This window comes from Lichenostomus cassidix, chromosome 11 (genome assembly GCF_008360975.1).
Source record: "Lichenostomus cassidix isolate B80296 chromosome 11, HeHo_3.0, whole genome shotgun sequence".
Taxonomy (NCBI): domain Eukaryota; kingdom Metazoa; phylum Chordata; class Aves; order Passeriformes; family Meliphagidae; genus Lichenostomus; species Lichenostomus cassidix.
The window spans coordinates 289045-307460 of record NC_139492.1 but is presented as its reverse complement, the minus strand read 5'-3'; the positions used below and the strand labels follow the sequence as shown (position 1 = coordinate 307460).

The following is an 18416-nucleotide window of genomic DNA, read 5'->3' as shown; positions in this document are numbered from 1 at the left end:
TTTTTGTTTGCTTTTATTTTGCTTCTGGTGTGTTTACCAGTGACGGCACATGTGCTGGTTCCCCATTAGCTCAAGGTGGGATGAGTAGAGCTGGGTAGTTGCTGTCACAAGCAGAGCCCAGCTCAGTTACTTCAGGACCAGAGAACTGAAATGGGCTGTGGATTGACCAACATCTTGAGGCCATCTGAAGAACATCTGGAAAGGGAGGCAACGTCAGAACATGACAGCCCAATTACTTAAGAGGTGGATTGACACACCCTGGTTTTCTCAACATAGGACTTCAGGGAATACTCCATATGCTTCCTTAGTGTTTGCAGAGCATTTGTACACACCTTTGGCAATCTTGGCTGGACTTGTTTGGGGAAAGGGTTGAGGGTTGTTTTTTTTAATTGAAAAACCCAGCAGGCTCCTTTGTCTCTGCTTTTTTTTTCCCCCCCCTGTGTTTTCAGCATTCATCTGGCTGTATGACTGCAAAAACTGTAAAACTGCTAAAATGCTGAACCTAAACAAAACCCAACAGCAGAGAGTCCTATTCCTTTCTGAGCCTTTTTATCCATTTACTTGATTTCCAGGTGGACTCAGTATGGTGTCATTGATGTTCAAAACCCTAAATATGGGAGCTAGTTCTAACATGCCAGATTTCAGTCTTTATGTGCCCATCATTAGAGTTCAGCTGTGGGGGTCCTTAGGAGTAGGGACAGGCAATACATCCCCAGGGATGTGGTGGCATCTCTGCTACTGGAGGGTTTCAAGATGCTTCTGAACGATGTGAGATAAGCTTATCTGGGCTCCTTTTCCAATTAAAAGTCTTCTGAAGTCCCCTCCAGCCTGGGCTGTACTGTGACTGCTCAGTCAGCAGAATAGCCAGGCTGTTCAGACACCGAAAAGGTCTGGAAGCATGTTTGTAGTAACTGGGAGAGGTAAAGGACAGCATTTTCTCATAATTGGAATCTGTTTGCTCTCTTCTCCATGACAAAGCAAGTCAGGCCTCTGTGGGCTTTTGAAACCAAATGAATGATGGTCTCAACCAGTATTGCAGTGCTGTTAATGACCTCATGGCTGACCACAGCTGCTGGCAGTCAGGTTCCCATTGCCACTGCATTGCTGATAGGCTTGTGAGGCATTTTTTCTTATTAAATGAGTTGACTCTTTTCACATACTGTTCAAGCTGTAGTCTTGAATTAATGAATTTGGGAACATGGATAGTGCAGGTTAAGGTCTGTAAACTTAGCTTCCTTATTGTTTGGTGCAGTTGAGGATGCATTATGTCATTAAAAACAGTTGTTTAGATGACTTTTCTATATTAATTCTGAGGCTTGCAATAGACTGGGTGTAAACACAAATGACCATGGGGCTTCCTCATCCTGTCTGCTTTGCCAAAGTAGAGGCATGAATGGAGCACTGATCCATTGTCTGGTACTGAATTTAGCATAAAGTCAAACTGGAAAATAGATAATTTGGTTTTGCCTTCATTGAGTTATAACAAGGTTACCCTGGCGTAAGTCCTAACTCCCCAAAACTTTTTATTTAACAAGATGTACCTCTAAGTTTGCTGGCCCTGAAGCTACCTTAAGTGTAGTGGATCCATGCTAATGCTGCTGCTCTGCAGACTGTGCTTCAGCCAACTTCAGGGCTGATGTTACTTCTCTAAATCTTAATTGCTTTTTCCTGCAGAGTAATTCCAACTGAGCATATACTCTCACATCACTGGCAAAGAATTTAGTATGGGCTTGACTGATGCCCTACAAATAAATACGACAGAGATATGCTCAAGCCCAGCAGCAAGATGCCTGTGAGACACCTCTGTGGTCAGCACCCTCCAGAGCTCTGCTCTTCAAAAATAAGCCAACTCAAAAGAAATAACTTGATTGATTTGTATAGTCTAGACACTTCTGAAACAAAGACCAGCTTTATGGAAGAGTGGTTGGTTAGGCTGCTTGGATAAATACTGAGTATCTTTGGTATCCCTGGAATCTAGTGTACCTTGTTCTCAATGAGGAGAGCCACAAGCTGAAGTTATTTGTTTACAGAAACACCAATTTTCTTTGATTCTCAGAGACAGATGTGCAGATGGGAGAGAAGCCATGGTGCTATGTGCAGGTATGGACTGTGGGCTTCGGCTCAGTTCAGCTGGCATTCTTGTGCCAAGTCTCGGGATGCAGAAACAGCCAGTCAGTTCTCAGTCTGTGGGGACTTGCACTGACTTCAGGATACCACCAGGATACCATCCTGAGGATACCATCCACGTATTAGCTGCATTATCATCCCAGCACTTTCCAACTGGTGTTCCCAATGCTCAACAGAGGAAAAGGAACAATAATCCATTACTGGCAATATCAAAGGGCAACTTTTTATGGTAACTGTTTTATATTAATGAGATTCAGGCTGTGGACCTGAGCGATCCTGGCTGCATGTCCTTTCAGTTTCAGCTGAACTCGTGGGTCCCGAGGCTGCGTGCCGCCCGTGGTCTTGCGCTGCGATGTGATCACAGAACGGCTCAGAGCCTGGCAGGGCTCAGTTCCTGCTGCTGTCACATTTGGTGACAGCTTTGCTACGCCCAGGCCTCCTGCTCTCACAGGAACAGCAGTAGGCACATTGTCCCTGACCTGCCACCTGGCCAGCTACTCTGTTCCCTTCTGTCCTCTTGTGGGGTTTTAGTATGCAGGGGTAGCACAAATTTGTTTGTGTAGATTTTGGGTTGTTCTCCCTGACTGTAATGGACCTAAAGGAAGAAGATAAAGTGTTTATCACAGTTCTCTGTGTGGTTACAATCCTCTCAAATGGCTACATCGGTGCATTGTTGCTGACTTTAATTACGTAGTTTGAATGAAAATGAGAAGGGAGCAGTTTGCCTTAGGCCGATGCATACCTGGCATGCTTCATCACAGCCTGACAAATATCCCCTAACCCAGTCACTAGCTTATATCTTATGGCTCGTTTTAAAAATCCAGCCCCGTGAATTGTGGTGTTTTTAAGGGGGGAGGGGGAAGAGGTGTTACCTGCAAATATTTGATTGATTCTGTTCCTGTCCCACGGTTCTACGTAAAATTCATTTACTGGTTTTCCTTTTAAACCATTAGCTGACCTTCCATATGGATCCCAGCTGTGCATTTGCATTGCTTGGGGATGTGTTTGTATCTTTTGTCTAAAAATACCCAGCCAGTAGGATCCATGATCCATGAAAGCTAATTGAAACAATTTCTCTTCAAGTTTTGGCAAGTGAAGCATGCATTATAAGCATTAATATCTATAAATTGAATTGTTAATGAATCTAGACACTAATAATGAATGCAATTTTGTAGGCTTAACTAGAAACACTAAAATTATCAGGATCTGGAACAGAATTTTCAATCATTTTTGCTTATTAAATAGCGAACCTATTCTTTTAATAAGCTAATCATTTTTATTTGACCCCACAGGAGTAGCTCAGCTGATTAGAAACAGGTTTCAAAGTGCAAAACAATGTTGTTTTTCTCTCACTCTTTTAACTACCACAGTGCTTAAATCTTGGATCAGATGCTGATTTCCATTGCTTATCCTGCAATTCCTCTAAAGGAATTTGCAGTAGAACCTCTCTATGTCCCATTGAACAGGAGAATTCTCTGCACATATAAATCATGCTGTAAGCTGCCAAAACAACTGGAGCTTGCTTGAAAGATCATTAGTGCAGGAAACTACAATATATGAGAGATTCCTATTTGGTCTTTGTTATATCCAAAAGTAGAAAAATACTTGATACAACTCAAAACTCAAGGCCAAAGCTAGTAAATGGAAATAATCTTCTTCCCCAGTTTAAAATTAGCCTTTAGGATTTTATGCAGCTGAAGAATATTGCAAGATTCAGAGTTATAATAGCAAGAAAATTTTAAGTTCTGATGGTTTCTTTAAAACAGTTTTGTGAGATTTGTCATTCCTCCTCACACCAGTGGCTGGATACTAGGAGGGTGCAAGAAGACAGATTATTCTGCAAGTCCCTCAGGCAAAGTTTCTTCTCCCCACACTGTTGCTGGCAGCCCTCGCAGATAGGCTGTCAGCTTTTACGGAGCACTAGTATCCCTTAGACAAGCAATTTCTTATACTAAAAGATTTAGTAACTCTACAGCATTTGTTAAATGAAAAAATCAAACTTGGTTATCTTGCAAGATACAATCTTGAACAGAACAATCTGGAAGGTAAGGGAAAGGGATGTAAAGGATTTATCACTGGATTTAGGTCTGGAAAGGACCATAAAAGGTACCTCCATCTCTGAAGAGGACTGATATCCTTACAGAAATGTATTCCAGTGCTTAATTATGTTTTCTACTTGAGAGACAGGGTTTCCTTTATTTAATCTAAATCTCCCTTACTACAGTTCATACCTACTTCCACTTTTTTGTGTTCTAGTAACATAGAGAAAGGTTTTCACTCTTTATAACAACCCTCTCTGTATTTGAAGGTTCTTTCCATGCCTCCCAACTGCCCCAGTACCTCCCGCCCTCATTTCTTTCCTTCTTTAGCGTGGACAGACATCAGGTAACAGTGATAACTGACTGATTAATATGGGATAGCAAGGGAGGGATGAGGTGGTAAGGAAAGAAACATCAACAGATGGAACTAAATAGTACAGCAGGGGATTCAAAATACTTCACCAAAGTACTAATGGGAAAGAAGTGGTGCTCCCTAGTTCAATTTAAAACTCAACGGGAAATTAATATTAAGTTAATACAGAAATATGCATTAAAGTGCAGAGTGTTCTATGCAGGAGCTGTAACTTAGTCGATAGCACTGTAAATGTTACACTGAAATATTTAGTTGACGTTCAGAATATTTTTACTGCTTGGACATTAGTTTTTGTGATGATTGTGTCCATACGCACTGGGATCCTGTGCTGCCTCCCCTCATGGCTGCCAGTGAACCCCTAAGCACTTTCCACTCCTTTACAGATCTTTTCCTTGTGCTGAGGGTGTTACAGGGAGCACATGACAAATACCATCGGGGATGGCCATGATCACAATCATGGCTGTGCAACTCAGCCCCATCTCGAGGCTAAACACTTTCATCATTATATGTCTGCAAAATGAAATGACTGAGATAATTTGAGGAGGGAAATGCTTGAGAGTCTTTCCCCACCTTCCCCCCAATGCCTTTTCCTGATGGACAGTACACTGGCAGAAAAACATATCAGTGGGGACTTGCTCAGCTTGGAGAGTGTCGCGTCCCCCTACCTCCACTGGGCAAGGGAGAGGATGTCTGAGGTGTGTATTCCTGTTCTGTTTCTTCTGTGAAAAGTCCATATTCTGGGAGACAAATATTAGAATTATCTTTGATAATCGATACTAGAATTCATCCATTGATGACTGGTGTGTTTGGTTTTATTCTTTGCTGTCTTTTGCTTTCAAGGATTCCTTTTCCCAAAACAACAGGGAAAAAAAAAAGGAAAAAAACCCACTTTTCTCAGTGCTGCTGTCTATTGACATTCAACAGAATAACTGCCCTGGAGTTAATTCCTCCTCTTAAGTAAACTGCTTCAGTCGGGGCTTTTAGCATGGAGGATATTGGCATTCCTGTTTACTGAACAGGAGTCTTCCAAGATCCTTGCTTTTTAAGTGAATTTAGTATGTGTACATGTGTACTTTTCAATAAATGTAATAAATAATCCAGGCAAACCTGGAAGCCTACTAGTGAGTCATATGCAAACTGAACAAAAAATATTTAATCCTGGAGTAAACATTTATGAAGTATCTGTGCCACCTTTTGCAAAGGGATAAAGTGGTCAGTCAGTGTGCTACAATGTGCATCCAAGAAAGAGCTGAAATAATACTTTTTTGTGCTTTAAATGTAAAATAGCATAAATAATACTATAAATCAGATGGCGTGTTAAAGCCTTGCAGCGTCTTTCTTTCACTTGAAAGCCAGTTGTGTCAGGTGCCAGCCAGCCTCCTCCTCCAGAAAAGGAGTTTCTGTCCCTTAGAATCCTCCCCTGCTGCAGCCACTGCAGTGACACAGGTGTGAGCTGGAGAGCCCTCCAGCTTTACAGCTTGAGCTGAAATTTTTTTCAGCTACAAAAACCCAACCACACAGTGTATCTCTAACAAATACTAGAGAAGGAGGACTTTGCCTGAGTTGGTTTTACCTGCTCTCTATAAACAGAAAAATCAATCATCTTTGTTCTTTTATTGAGGAGAAAAAAGTACTTTTTTCCCACCTGGGAGGGCTAATGTGATACTCTGGTGTGCAGCACCATTTCAACAGTGAGGGAGGTGTCCCTGCTTGATCTCTACTGATGAAAGTCTTCAACCAGCTATTCATGCTGCTTCTAGGACATAAAATTTCAGGTTCTGGCTCTTCTGATCCATTGCTTTGCTAAGCCTCTGTGGGATCCTATGCAGTACTTTTTGAGTGTAGTCTCAAGGAGGGTGCGACTTGAAAGTTGTGGCCTTTTCACTGGCTAAAGGGCTAGAGATGCTGTGGAACACCTCTATAAACTTGGCTGCAAAGGTTGAATGTGCTGATGGCCACTGACAGGCATCTGAGCCTCCCAAGTTGTGTCTGAGTCCCCAAGAGAGTCAAACCCAACAATACCTGTGTGCAAAGTTAACAGTTAGGCATCTTTTTCCTAGATTTCAGACCAGCAAGATCTAATAACATTTACTTTGGTCTCCTGCACATCTTTCTGAAAAACGAAGCATGTCAGATCCTCAGAAATGAAAGTAAATGGGATAACCTTACACCTAAATTGACACGGGCATGTCTTCTGTCATTCCTCAGTATTTTGCCATCCCGTGTTTTATGTGGCTCACCTTTCACATTGACAAAAGAGACAACAGATGTATCTATTTTATTTCTAGAACACATGACTCCTTTAGAGCAGCTCTGGCATTTATCTTGCCAAATATTTAGTGGTGCTCAGTATGTGAGGCTCTTCAGGAAGAAGATTGTAAGTTTTCTCATTCTTGTTGCCTAGAATTTAAACAAATACAAAAAAAAAAAAAGATGTATTAAAGAGGAAGAGGAAATAATTGACTAAGTATGGTTCTGGGAGCTAAATGACTCTCTGCAATGGAGGAATACTGGCCACCAGTCTGGGTTGGTGGAACTACTTGGATGCCAGGCATCAACATCAGTTTCCATGTTGGATGTCCTGAAAGCCTGTTGTCACTTTCCAGAGGACTATAATCAAGGTTTATCATAATAACAGCTCTCAAAATCAAGACAGTTCAAAGCAGTAGCAGCCTTGCAAACAATTATACCCGCTGTTTATTTTGTGTGTGTATATTTATCTTCTTCTTCTCATCCTCAGAGTTCCAATTTTTTATCAGAGGTTTTTGCAGAGTGGAACTGGAAGTTGTTGACACACTCCAACCAATAACATTGAGCATGGGGAGAAGTGCCCGTGCCTGTTTCAGCACCACAGGGAGACTAGGTCATGGCCCATGAGGAATGTGAAACTGTTGTTTCTGCTTATTCTAATGCAAGGACAATTGGTTTACAAAAAGAAAAATAATTTTTAAACAACATCTAATAGAATTTAAGAAATTCATTATAAAGACAAAAATCATAAATACATTTTTTATGCCACACTTCCTGTGGCCTGAGAATCAGATGGCGAGAAATAACCGTATGAAATGGTAATTCCATGGAATAGAGTTCACAGGTACTACTGCACTCATATTTTGATGTCCTCTGCTGCTGCCCTGCTAAATTTGATTCCAACTCAAATTATTCAGGAGAGACAATACCGAGCTGGTCCCTCACGCTGGAGATATGGAAGATAACTCTGGACAGAGCTTCAAGAGTGAGAAATGTAATTTGATAGTCTGGGGACAGCACATAATTAAGAACCCATTGGAGGTGGAAGGTATGGAAACACTCTGACCAATGTCTGGTACCTGCCCTGTCTTTCCTGTGTAGATGTTTCCAAACTATGCCTAAAAATCTGGGGGGAGGAGAGGAGCTTTGAACTTCCCTTTTTTGGTTGTTTCTTGATAGTACATCAGCCTTGTTTTTCCCATCATCTCTGTCTGTCCCTCCAAGCAAAGATGCTTTGTTGTTAGCAGAGATTTTTTGATGTAACCAGGGTTAGAACTATTTTGCAGCCTGTTCTTTATTCTCAATTCAGGACTTACAGACTGCTCTCTGCAATGTAGTTATGAGATCTGGGATGATATCAAGCTGTATCTAAACAACTGGATTAAAGGAAGCCCTTGGAATAGGAGAGAGGTTGGTGTAACTTGTTGGTTCACGAGTCCGATTGCTAGCCAGTTCCTCCAGGACAAAGTTTTTCCTCCTGACAGAGGTCAGCAGCTAGCTTTCAGCTTCTTTCATTATCAGCATTTTGTACCAAATGTTTTAAAATGTTTGGAAAGTGCAGCATAAGGGAGATTGAAGGTGTTATCTTTAATTGGACTAACATAAAGAATTAATATTGAAAAGGTTTCTCCTTGTTGTGTTGCTACTGACCTGATGTTAAGAATAGCTTGTGCTGGTCTGGGAGAGATGGGGAATATATTTTGCTTTGGTTCTTTTGTGCTTTGAATTTTGGATTTTGGTGGGACGGGAGATGTTGCATTCATAGACAGAACTGAGGAAGAAGTCATGGACAAAATCGGGAAAGGATATGTAATTTCGTGTAGTTGCTATTATGTTTAGAAAAGAAGGGTTTGAGCACAAATAGGAAACATTTTCAAAGGTCTTTTTAGGTGTTGGGCTGCCCGTGATGATCTGTTCATGGATGCAGCTGGGAAAAGCTCCAGCCAGCATGAAGTGTTGGTAATATCTGTTTGTCAGGTTCAGAACCAGGAAGGTCTGAAAGGTAGATGGACTTTTTTTTTAACCTGGTGAGGTTCCTTTGGTAATCACTGCTCAGAAAGTAATGGCTTTATGGAATGGAATTGCAATTGCCTGCTTTGACCTCAAAATATTATTTGTCATCCTTGCCGTTTTCTCTTCCTTTCTCCTTGGAAAATTAGCATTAGATAAGAGTGAGGTAGATTCTTTTCTAGCTTATTCATTAGTAGCAGGAGCCGTGTTGCTAATTATGTTTTGATTGTAGAGGCTGTATTATGAGTGGCCAGAGAACACAGAATTAGTTTCAGACTTTGTAGCTAGAAGGTGGGAAAATCCTCCTCTGGGTTGCAGACTAAGCAGATTTCCTCTGGATATTGAGGCACAACAAACTGCAACTTGGATGCTTTTTTATCCTAGCTTTGCTCTCCATGGGTAGATTTTACTGTGGGAAACACAGCCCACTTCTTGAAGTGTCTTGTTCTCTTTTTTACATACATCATCTTCTCAGCTTCAGCTGGTAGAGTTTTCTGTTTCGTTTGGGGTTGTTTTGTGTGTTCGGGTTTTTTGTTGGGTTTTTTTGTTGGATTGGTTGGTTTTTGGTTTGGTTTTTTGGGTTTGTTTTGGTATTGGTGTGGTTTTTTGTTTGTTTGTCTTTTTTGTTTTGTCTTTTTTGTTTGGTTGTTTTTTTTATTCTTAGAAAAACAGTTGGGATGTTCTTGAGGAGCCCTTAATGGGCATTTTGGGTCTTCCTATGCAAGTTAGGAGCCTGCCAAAGCCTACAGCCATCTTCCCTGAGCAACCCTCAGCAGCAAGCAGCATGGGAGCTGGTTACTTGGTGTGAGAAATAACTACAACCTTTCTTTTTACTTTTAGTTTTGCAATTTATTTAAATTTGCTAAAGTTTTTTGGTTTTAATCAGTTAATAAACAACGTATCCGTCTGTGACTTAAAATACCTGAATCATTTGTTCATAAAAACACCACCCGGAGCACAAATACAAGGGAGTGTGGCACTGCAAATACATTTATCCGACAAAACTGTTCTCTCGCCTGCTCTTGCCATCCTGATGTGCTGTGGTACCATATTTGTGACAAACTGCACTGAAGGTATCCAGTTCACCTGACAGTGTTTTCTGACTTGCAGAGTCTTCGGTCAGAGACTTCTTCAGCATCTGCACTATATTGCCTTTATGTTCTTTTGTCCCTTTACAAGTGCGTGGGGGATTTTGCTGGTCACTGGGATGCGTTCAACACCACAAGAGTGTTTCTAATAACCAAATTTTACTCCTGGTGTCTTTATAAACTCCCTCTGGTCTTCCTCATGATTTCTTCTTCTGAAGTCAGTTTGCACATGTTCCTTTGGGCTTTTTGCATCAACACTTGATCAGTACTGTGTGTTGATAAAACATGATAGCACATTCCTAAGGAATCCCTGGAAGCACAGGGCACACATTTCACTGTGTGAAGACAGACAAACCATGTTTAAGGCGATCTGAAGCAGGGCAGACCCTTCTCAACCCTGAGTTTCTTAGAATTTAGTGGAAACTTCAATGCTGGATGAGGAATTTGAGGTGGAACATGAAACAGTCCCCTTCATCCTCAGCTGAAATATTGGTACTCATTTTGTCCTTGGTAATTAAAGGGTATTTATTGTTTTTCCCATTCTTTCAAGTCTGTTATCAGTAGGATCTTTGGAGTATTGCTCAGAACAATAATATGGAAGTAGAACATCACTGATCTCCTTGGCTGGGAAATTTGTGAAAGGGAATGAAAAAAGAGAGAATTTCCCTGTCACAGCTGCAGCTGTGCAGAGCTCAGTGGGGTCTGAGCAGGGAAAGAGCAGCTCTGTGTCAGCTTTGAACAGGTAAATCCTTGAATTCACTGTGTGTGGTAAAGTTGCACATAACAGGAAATATCAGACACTTAAAAATTCCGATAAATTTCAAGAAACTAAGCCACTAGTGACAGAGAAATGGGTGCAAGAAATATTTAAAAAGAAAACAAATACAAGTAGAGAGGAAAACAGGCAAGGATTTAAATATATCATAAGCACATCACAGCTAATTCATCTGATAAACGAAGATAGAAGACAGAAGAGGTGATTGATGTAGCTCAAAGATTTGATGGTACAAAGGTGCCTTTACTTGAAATGATAAAAGGAAATAGGGCAAAAATCAGAATATTGAGGATTATTTATGATGTAAAGAGAGGGACAGTAATCAAAAAGGCTGAGTAAATTCTAAAATTAAATAAGCACTGGTTTATGGTGTATGGGGGCGGGAATAAAGAAATCATTAGTAAACGGAGAGTCAATCAGGAATCTAAAATAGATGAGCCCTGAACTGATTTCATAAATGGGCCTTGACAGAGGGGAAAACACAGCAGCACAAGGCTGTCTGTGAGTAATGGAAATGTTTTACAATGTGGGATGTTAATAGAACACCTGGAAAAGAGGACTAAATAGAAAATCAGTTCCATGTATTTGTCCTTTATGTTAAAGAAATTAATTAGGTTTTCTTGTTGCAAAACACTGAGTATTAATTTGGAAGGTAAGAAACTGCTGAGATAGTGAGGGATTGCAGGATCCATGTGAGGAACTCCTTTTCCTTTTTCTCCTTTCAGAAAAGGGATTCGAGTCAGGATTGCTCAGTACATGGTAAAATATTATCTGAATTTTTCTTGCTCGTGATCTGTGAAACATATTCGCTAAAAAGCTGTTACACTTTAAAGCATGTCTGTCAACGAGGTACCTCCTGCTCCAAGACAGAGCTACCTGGGTGATTGTTCTGGTCTTTTTAGTAAGTGTGGATGACTCTGGGTACCTAAAGAAGTAAAATAAATTCTTGTTTAAGGTGTATTGTTCTTGTAAGTTTGGATCAACTCGACTGAATTTATTCTGGTGGCAAATCTTTGACAGCTAATGTCTACTCAGCCACAGGAATCTGAATGCCCTGCGAAACGTCAGGGTACCAGCATTGCTTTAAAGAATACGAGGCTTGCACTTACAGGAAGAGGTTTTTTTAAACATCTAATATGTAATAGGTGCCTAAAATAAATACATTTTTATCAGTATCTTCTGACCAAGGATTATATTGTATTTGAGAAGAGTGACAGTGAGTGTTGCAGAATTCCATCAAACTGTGTAAATTTCTTAATAATTTTTTTATTAATCTCTGCGTGCAAAATGGAAAAAGTGAATTCAGAAGGAGCTGAATGATGTGAAAATACGTAAGGTTGACACTACAAGCCTAAAATTATCCCAATCCTGCTCTGTAGAGCACCCAGACAAAAAAAAAATTAAAAATTGTGTAATTACTGCAAAGCACAGGCAGTTAGGAAAATGATGGAACAGCTGCTGGGAGATTAGTAAATGTGGAGCCCAGGCAACACCACTTCAAAAATAACTTTTCTGAATAAAACTGTGTGTAAGCGCTAGAAGTAATGATTTATGAGGAAATATGAAAATAATTAGACATGTTTAACTTGACAAAATAAACGAAGAGTGTTGTACTTGTCCACAAACATATGGAGAGCATAAACAGAAACCATGGAGAAGAATTGCCTTGGACAGGGCCTAAGGAATGCAAATGAAATGTATTGTGATCATAATGCAAGAAGGAAAATGTATCTCAGGTATCACATAATATCCTCCATTGGCAAGATTTATGAGACCCATCATGATGGGAACATGAAGGAAATGATGAAAAGTCCATTGACTGAGTTAACAGAAATTGGATTGGAAGGTGTAGAACACTTCAGCCCTGGAAAGGAAATTGTCACATGCCCAACAAATATTGCAAACTCGTGAGACTGTAGCATAACATAGATGCATTTCAAAGTTTTCTCTCCATGTCACAGATGCAGGTTCTGTCCTGGTGTGTGAATGCACCTGGGCAGTCCCTGAGAAAGTGTGCCTTGGTCATGCCTTGGCTTCTCTCAGCTGAAATTCATACTGAAGACAGTATGAATCTTGTCGCAAAGAATCTTCATAAACGATAGCATAGTAACATGCTCCTTCACCACATGAGTGTCCCTAGAACCAGAGGGTTCCACAGAGCAGCTGGGGACAGAACATCTTGATCTTACTCTACTGTCTGTCTCCCAGGTACTTGCCCAGAGAGCTCCCAGACTCCGGGGCTCACTCCAGAGCTCAGGAGTGTTGATTCTGGTTGCCTGGCACAGTGCCAGAGAACTCTGGCTCTGGTTGTCTGGTGATAAACCTAAGTGGTAGACTTGGAAGAGGTCCCACTTTTTTTCACCTTCAGCAGCTTGCTCTCGGGAGTCAGCCACTGCCAGGGCTGAGGCAGACAGCTGGTTTGGCATCCAGCACCAAGTGTTTCTCTGGCACTGCTCCATGTCCTATATCACACTCAGCACTAAAGAACTTCAGAGTTTATTGAGCCTCTCTCCACAACTGGCTTCTCCATAGGTTTTGGGGTCAGCGCTCCTGTTGTGACAGCAGGTTTTGTTTAGATTCTTACCTGAGATTATGGCTGCACTGTTCAGCTCCTGGAAACCTTCTGCATGGTAGTGGTTGGCCAGCTTTTGCCCCATTCTAAGTCCTTATGAATGCCAATGTTGGCAATTCCCTTGTGTCACGTCACCAAGGCTCAGCCTTAAGTAATTTGCCTGTTTAAGTAATTTTTCCCTTCAGGGAATTCCTTTCCCTTCAGGGAATCTGAGGCACCTGCACAGAATTGTTTAGAAGAATTTAGAAGGTTGGTTGTCTTTGAAAGGTGCCTTGTGGATCTCAATCAGTGGTCTCCATGGTGGGATATACAAGAAAATCTATTAGGTGCCAGGAAGAATTTTTTTTTTTTGCAGTTAATTTTTTTTAATTTAAAACTGTGTTTATTTCATCCTTTGTAAATGTCTATCTTTGTGTATGTTTTATAAAGCATATAATGCAGTAGTACCTGGAGATAATTTAGATAAATACACATGCATTGGCATGCACACTCAAAATTTTTTTACTGATCAGGTGCACAATCAAAAAGTTTGGAGCCCGCTGATCTAGATGTTCAGAGAAGGATGAGGATGACAGCCATGGCACAAAGATCTTCCACAAAGAGAATCCAAGACTGATGATAGCCTTTGAAGAGGGAGTATGACACAAAGACATAAAGTAATGAAAAAACCCTGGGCAATACTGCTGGGAAGGTCTGTGCTTCCTTGTGTTGTTATGTAGGTGCTTGAACTCCTCATGTACACTGGGGTGTATTTAGCCTTGTGTAAATCCACAGCTGCTGTGTAGTTAAACAACATGATCAATCCAGCCTTCTCTGCCTGGTTCCTGTGTCTCTTTGCTGGGTCCAGCCTGTTTCTCTGTATCCATCTGCTCTCATGGAGCATGCAGGCCTAGTTTGGACAGTCAGGCAACCACAAGTCCTGAAATATCTGTCCCCAGCAAAGGGCATAAATGCAGCTGGTTCCACCCACGGGCTGATGTCCCATTTTCAGCTGTAGCTGGTAACTGCAGCCACAGTCAGATCATCCAGAACATTAATTCATAGTCTTTAGAACATTAATTTATAGTCTTTATTAGACTTTAGAACATTAATTTATAGTCTTTATTACAGCTTCATATACATGGCCCAGGGCTTCAGCAGATTCATTCATAGCCATGGCTCTGCCCAGGGGAGGCCTTTGCAGGACATGGAATGTGCTGACTACGGAAAAGTAGGGTGTCAGTTTTTACACTACCAGATCTGTGATTGGCACCTGCCTTCTGATCTTTCTCTGAGGCAAAGAACACAGTCAGGTCTCAGCAGTTTTGGTCATACAATACAGACAGCATAGCTGTTTGCCAGAGATACCTGCTGCCAAACTTTGAGCCATCATTCCAAATTAAGATGTTAGAGTTTTCCTTCCCTATGATAAGTCATTAGATATCACTCAATTACCCTTACATTGAGCCTTTTTTTAAAACTAAAGCTTACTTTACTGAAAGGCATCCTGTCTTGATTTGGAGATATTAAAAGATGAAAAATCCTGCTTCCTTTGATAGGGCAGAGTTTTTAATGTCCAATCATTCTCACTATAAAATTGTGCCTGATTTCCAATTTAAGCTGGTCTGGCTTCAGCTTCCAGCAATTGGTTCTTGTTATGCCTTTCTTGGCTGGATTAAAGTGCCCTCTAGGACTTGGTATTTTCTCCCTTTGAAGGTAGTTATACATCGTAATCAAACTATCTCTTGATCTTTTTAATAAACTAAACAGATCGAGCTCCATAAGTGTCTCATTCTCAGGCAGCTATTCCAGTTCTCAAATAATTTTTATGACTCTGCACTGTCTCAAATTTTCCTGTGTCCTTTTAAAAACACCAGTGTCCTTTTAAAAAAACCAGAAACAAAGGCACTCAGGATATTAGTAGTCAATGGTTCATCCCTTTCCTTAAAATCCTTTAGATTCTCTTATTTCCATGCTATGGGTTCCCCAGGCTGTAGAAGACTTTCTTGCTCCTAGAAATTGACTGCTGATGTCATTTGCTCCAGGTGAGCCAGAAGTGCTCCCAGACAGGTAATCTAGCACCAAAGGAAAAAAAGGTTGGTACTTTGCTCTGATTGGTGTGACTGTTCTTATGCTTTTTTTTTTTCCATTTGTAGGAGTTATCATTAGGGCTAATCATTAGGGCTTGAGAACTGGGACATTTGTGTATTTTGCATTCTAAAAGGAGAAGAACTTGAGCTGTTTGGGGCTGTCCAAAATCACATCGATTGTAACTGAGCCTGTTTGTTCTTGTAGAGGAAACTGAGGCTTCTGCCACCCTCCAAAAGGGATCTCAGTTTCCAAAATGGTGTTCCAGTTCAGGTAATGGTCTTAAGAGATAACACAGGGGGATTGGCCAGGGAGGATATAGTTCAGGAACCACTTACACATCTCTAATGAGCCTGGGAAGCTGCCCTGGTTTGTACAGGGAATGATGCTGTCTGTGAGGATTTTCTAAATCTGTCTAGTGCTGCCTCTCAGACTCAACTGTTGCTTTGCTAGCTTTTATTTTCCTGCAATGTATCTGTGTTTATTAAGGGGATAGTGGATGATAACTCCCCACCCCAATAAAAAGGACATTTTCCAGGTGTTGCCTTGGTGAACTTACTTCTGTTGAAATCCCCTATCCCCTTTGGTCCCCTTTCTGATTTTGCTCCTGTTATTAGTTATAGTTATCTTCTGCTGACTATAAGCAAACTGGAGGCCTGATCTGGGGTGCCTTGTGTTGCCAATATCAGGCATGTTTTCTGTTGCACCAAGCAGCCTCCGAGATATTTATCCTTGCAATTATCCACCAAGTAGGCAACAGCTATTACCTGGTTTTAAGACAGGGAGGAGCAGCCAAGGTATGACAAGCTTCACTAGGTCAAGGCTTGAACTCAGATCTTCTAAATCTGGGGTAATTGTGCCTCCTCTCTGTTCTGTCTTTAAAAAATAAAGCACACATGTTAGTTCTGAGGCTCACTTTCATCTTCACCATTCTGCCTTCGGAAATCTCACCGCACTGCGGTCACCCTCAAAGAGTTGCACAAAGGCTGTCAGTTGCTTTGGTCCACTGTCATCAAACGCCGAGGAAAAATAGGAACAATTACAAGTTTAATATTAAAAATAAGCAATTTCATTTCCTTTCTGGAGTCAGACTAATTTTTTAAGGCTACCTGAAGAAGCAGAATCCCTCTTGCCCAGTAAACAGGGCTCATTTACGTCAACTCAGACCTCAGCGGCAGCATGCAGGAGACGGCAGAGTGAACACCGGGACCCTCCCAGTGCGGGCGGGCCTGGACTGTGGCTCGACTGCCAAAACTGGGCTGTTGTTTTTTAATTAAACTGCAGAAGGCCGTTTAATTAAACGGCTAAAGCCCGCCAGGCTGTGCAGGGGGCCGCTGCCCGGGCGAGGCCGGGAGAGGAGCCAGCCACGCTCTGTCCGCGGAGGTGTCTCCGTGTAAGTGCCCCGCAGAGTAGGTGCCCGCGCAGAGGCGCTGTCCCCGCACGGGAGGTGCCCCTCAGGGCTGTCCCCGCACGGGAGGTGCCCCTCAGCCGTGCCTCCGCGCCGCCCCTCAGCGCCCCGCCCGGCGCGGGCTCCCCGCGCGCTCCGGACCGCCCTGCGGCGTGCGACGGCGGCGGGACAGCAGCGCCCCCTGGCGCGCCACGGCGGCCCCGCGCCGCCCCCGCCCGGCCCCGGCAAGGAGTAGCCCGGGCGGCGGCGGGACGAGGGCGGCTGTGTGTCCGTGCTTGTGACCCCGGTGCGGGCGCAGCCGTGATGGGCACAGGGCATAGCCACAGCGGTGCGTGTGATGGCGCCGGGGCGGGGACAGCTGCCCGTGCCCGGGGCCGCCGCTCTGAGGTGTGGCGGTGGCGGTGAGATCGGGCAGCGAAGGTACCACTGAGCTTCAGGCGTGCTGGCACCGCTGGCAGGAGCTGTCTGCTGTCGGTCACCCAGGGAGAACCTCAGCGGGGCCGGGGGGACCTGAGGCCGATAGAAGTGGCACCTCAAACACTTGGTCGGGATTTCTATGGGCTGGGCAGCAGGTCCCCAGGGATGACTGCGAGCAGAGGCCACCGAGGCTCCACACGCTGTGAAGGGCAGCTGTGCGTTGTGACAGTTCATGTGACCCCTCCGAGTTCACCCCTCACCTGCCAGGACTTCCCGTTGGGTTGTGGCGCTGGCCCCCGGTCTGGGCTGGAGGGGAAAGTCCCTTCCTGCTGCCACAGTGGGCAGGAGGCTGCTGGCTCCTGCAGGGGAGAAGAGGCTGAAGCTGCCAGAAAAAAACCTGTAAGGAAGAAAAGCCTACAAATTAAGGAGAGCATTCTGCTTTGACAGAGTAAAAATAAAACCTGGAATGGGAAAGGAAAGGCGTGAAAGAGTTAGTGACAAAATATCATGTACAGCTGGGGAGATGATGGTTTTATTGGTATTGCGGGGGGGAGGGGGAAGCTGAGAGGCAGTGAAAACACAATTTGGCCTAAAATTGAATTTCTCTGATAAGGAATTTCAGAAGCGGCTGCCTCATTCACTGTGCGGCCAAATAATCATATGCGCTTTAATAATCTTTATTTTACAGGAGTACGTTGCCAGGGCAACAGAGTGTAAGCAGGAGCACAGCACCTTGCAGATCACAAAGGCAAAGCCGCAGAAAGAAATTTCAGCGAGTTTCTCTCTCCCTTTTGCAATGTAATGACGACTTATTTTTCATGCACTGATTTAATAATCTTATTGAAAGATCCTTTCTCTGTTTCTCTTATTCTTGTCTGTCTGAACGCAGACAATGGCAAAAACCTGGAATTGTCAAGCCCACTGGGCTCAGCAAACTAACAGATGTAATATGTTTAGCATTTTTATGTAATTACTTTTTATTGCTATTTTACCCCTACTTGTATTCCTCCCTGGTTAGATGTTGCTTCCCTTCCATTCCAACCCAATCAGGGGATGGAGAGGGGCTGGGGGAGAGTTGGTAATTGACGGCATTAATCGGGAATTATTAGTGGGACATGTTTTCAGAGGTGGGGGTTGGGTGCAGCAGGAGACCTTTTAGGAAGGGTGAATTGAATTATGAGCGTTGCAATAATGAAGCCTCTGGGCTGTGAGCTGTAGAGGACACTCATCCTCACAGAGCTCTGAGTGTTATTTATCATGGGCTCTGCTCTCTGGGTGAAAACCACCACG

At 42.8% G+C, this 18416-nt stretch overlaps 1 long non-coding RNA gene across 1 annotated transcript; it reads right to left on the bottom strand.

Annotated features, from left to right (window-relative positions):
* Positions 1–13348: 13348 nt before the first annotated feature.
* On the bottom strand, positions 13349–16847 carry LOC146431966 (uncharacterized). The gene is made up of 3 exons (XR_014854449.1): positions 16457–16847; positions 16069–16177; positions 13349–13857 (listed from the first exon to the last, which is right to left on the bottom strand). It is a non-coding gene; the product is annotated as an uncharacterized LOC146431966 (long non-coding RNA).
* Between the last annotated feature and the right edge of the window lie 1569 nt (positions 16848–18416).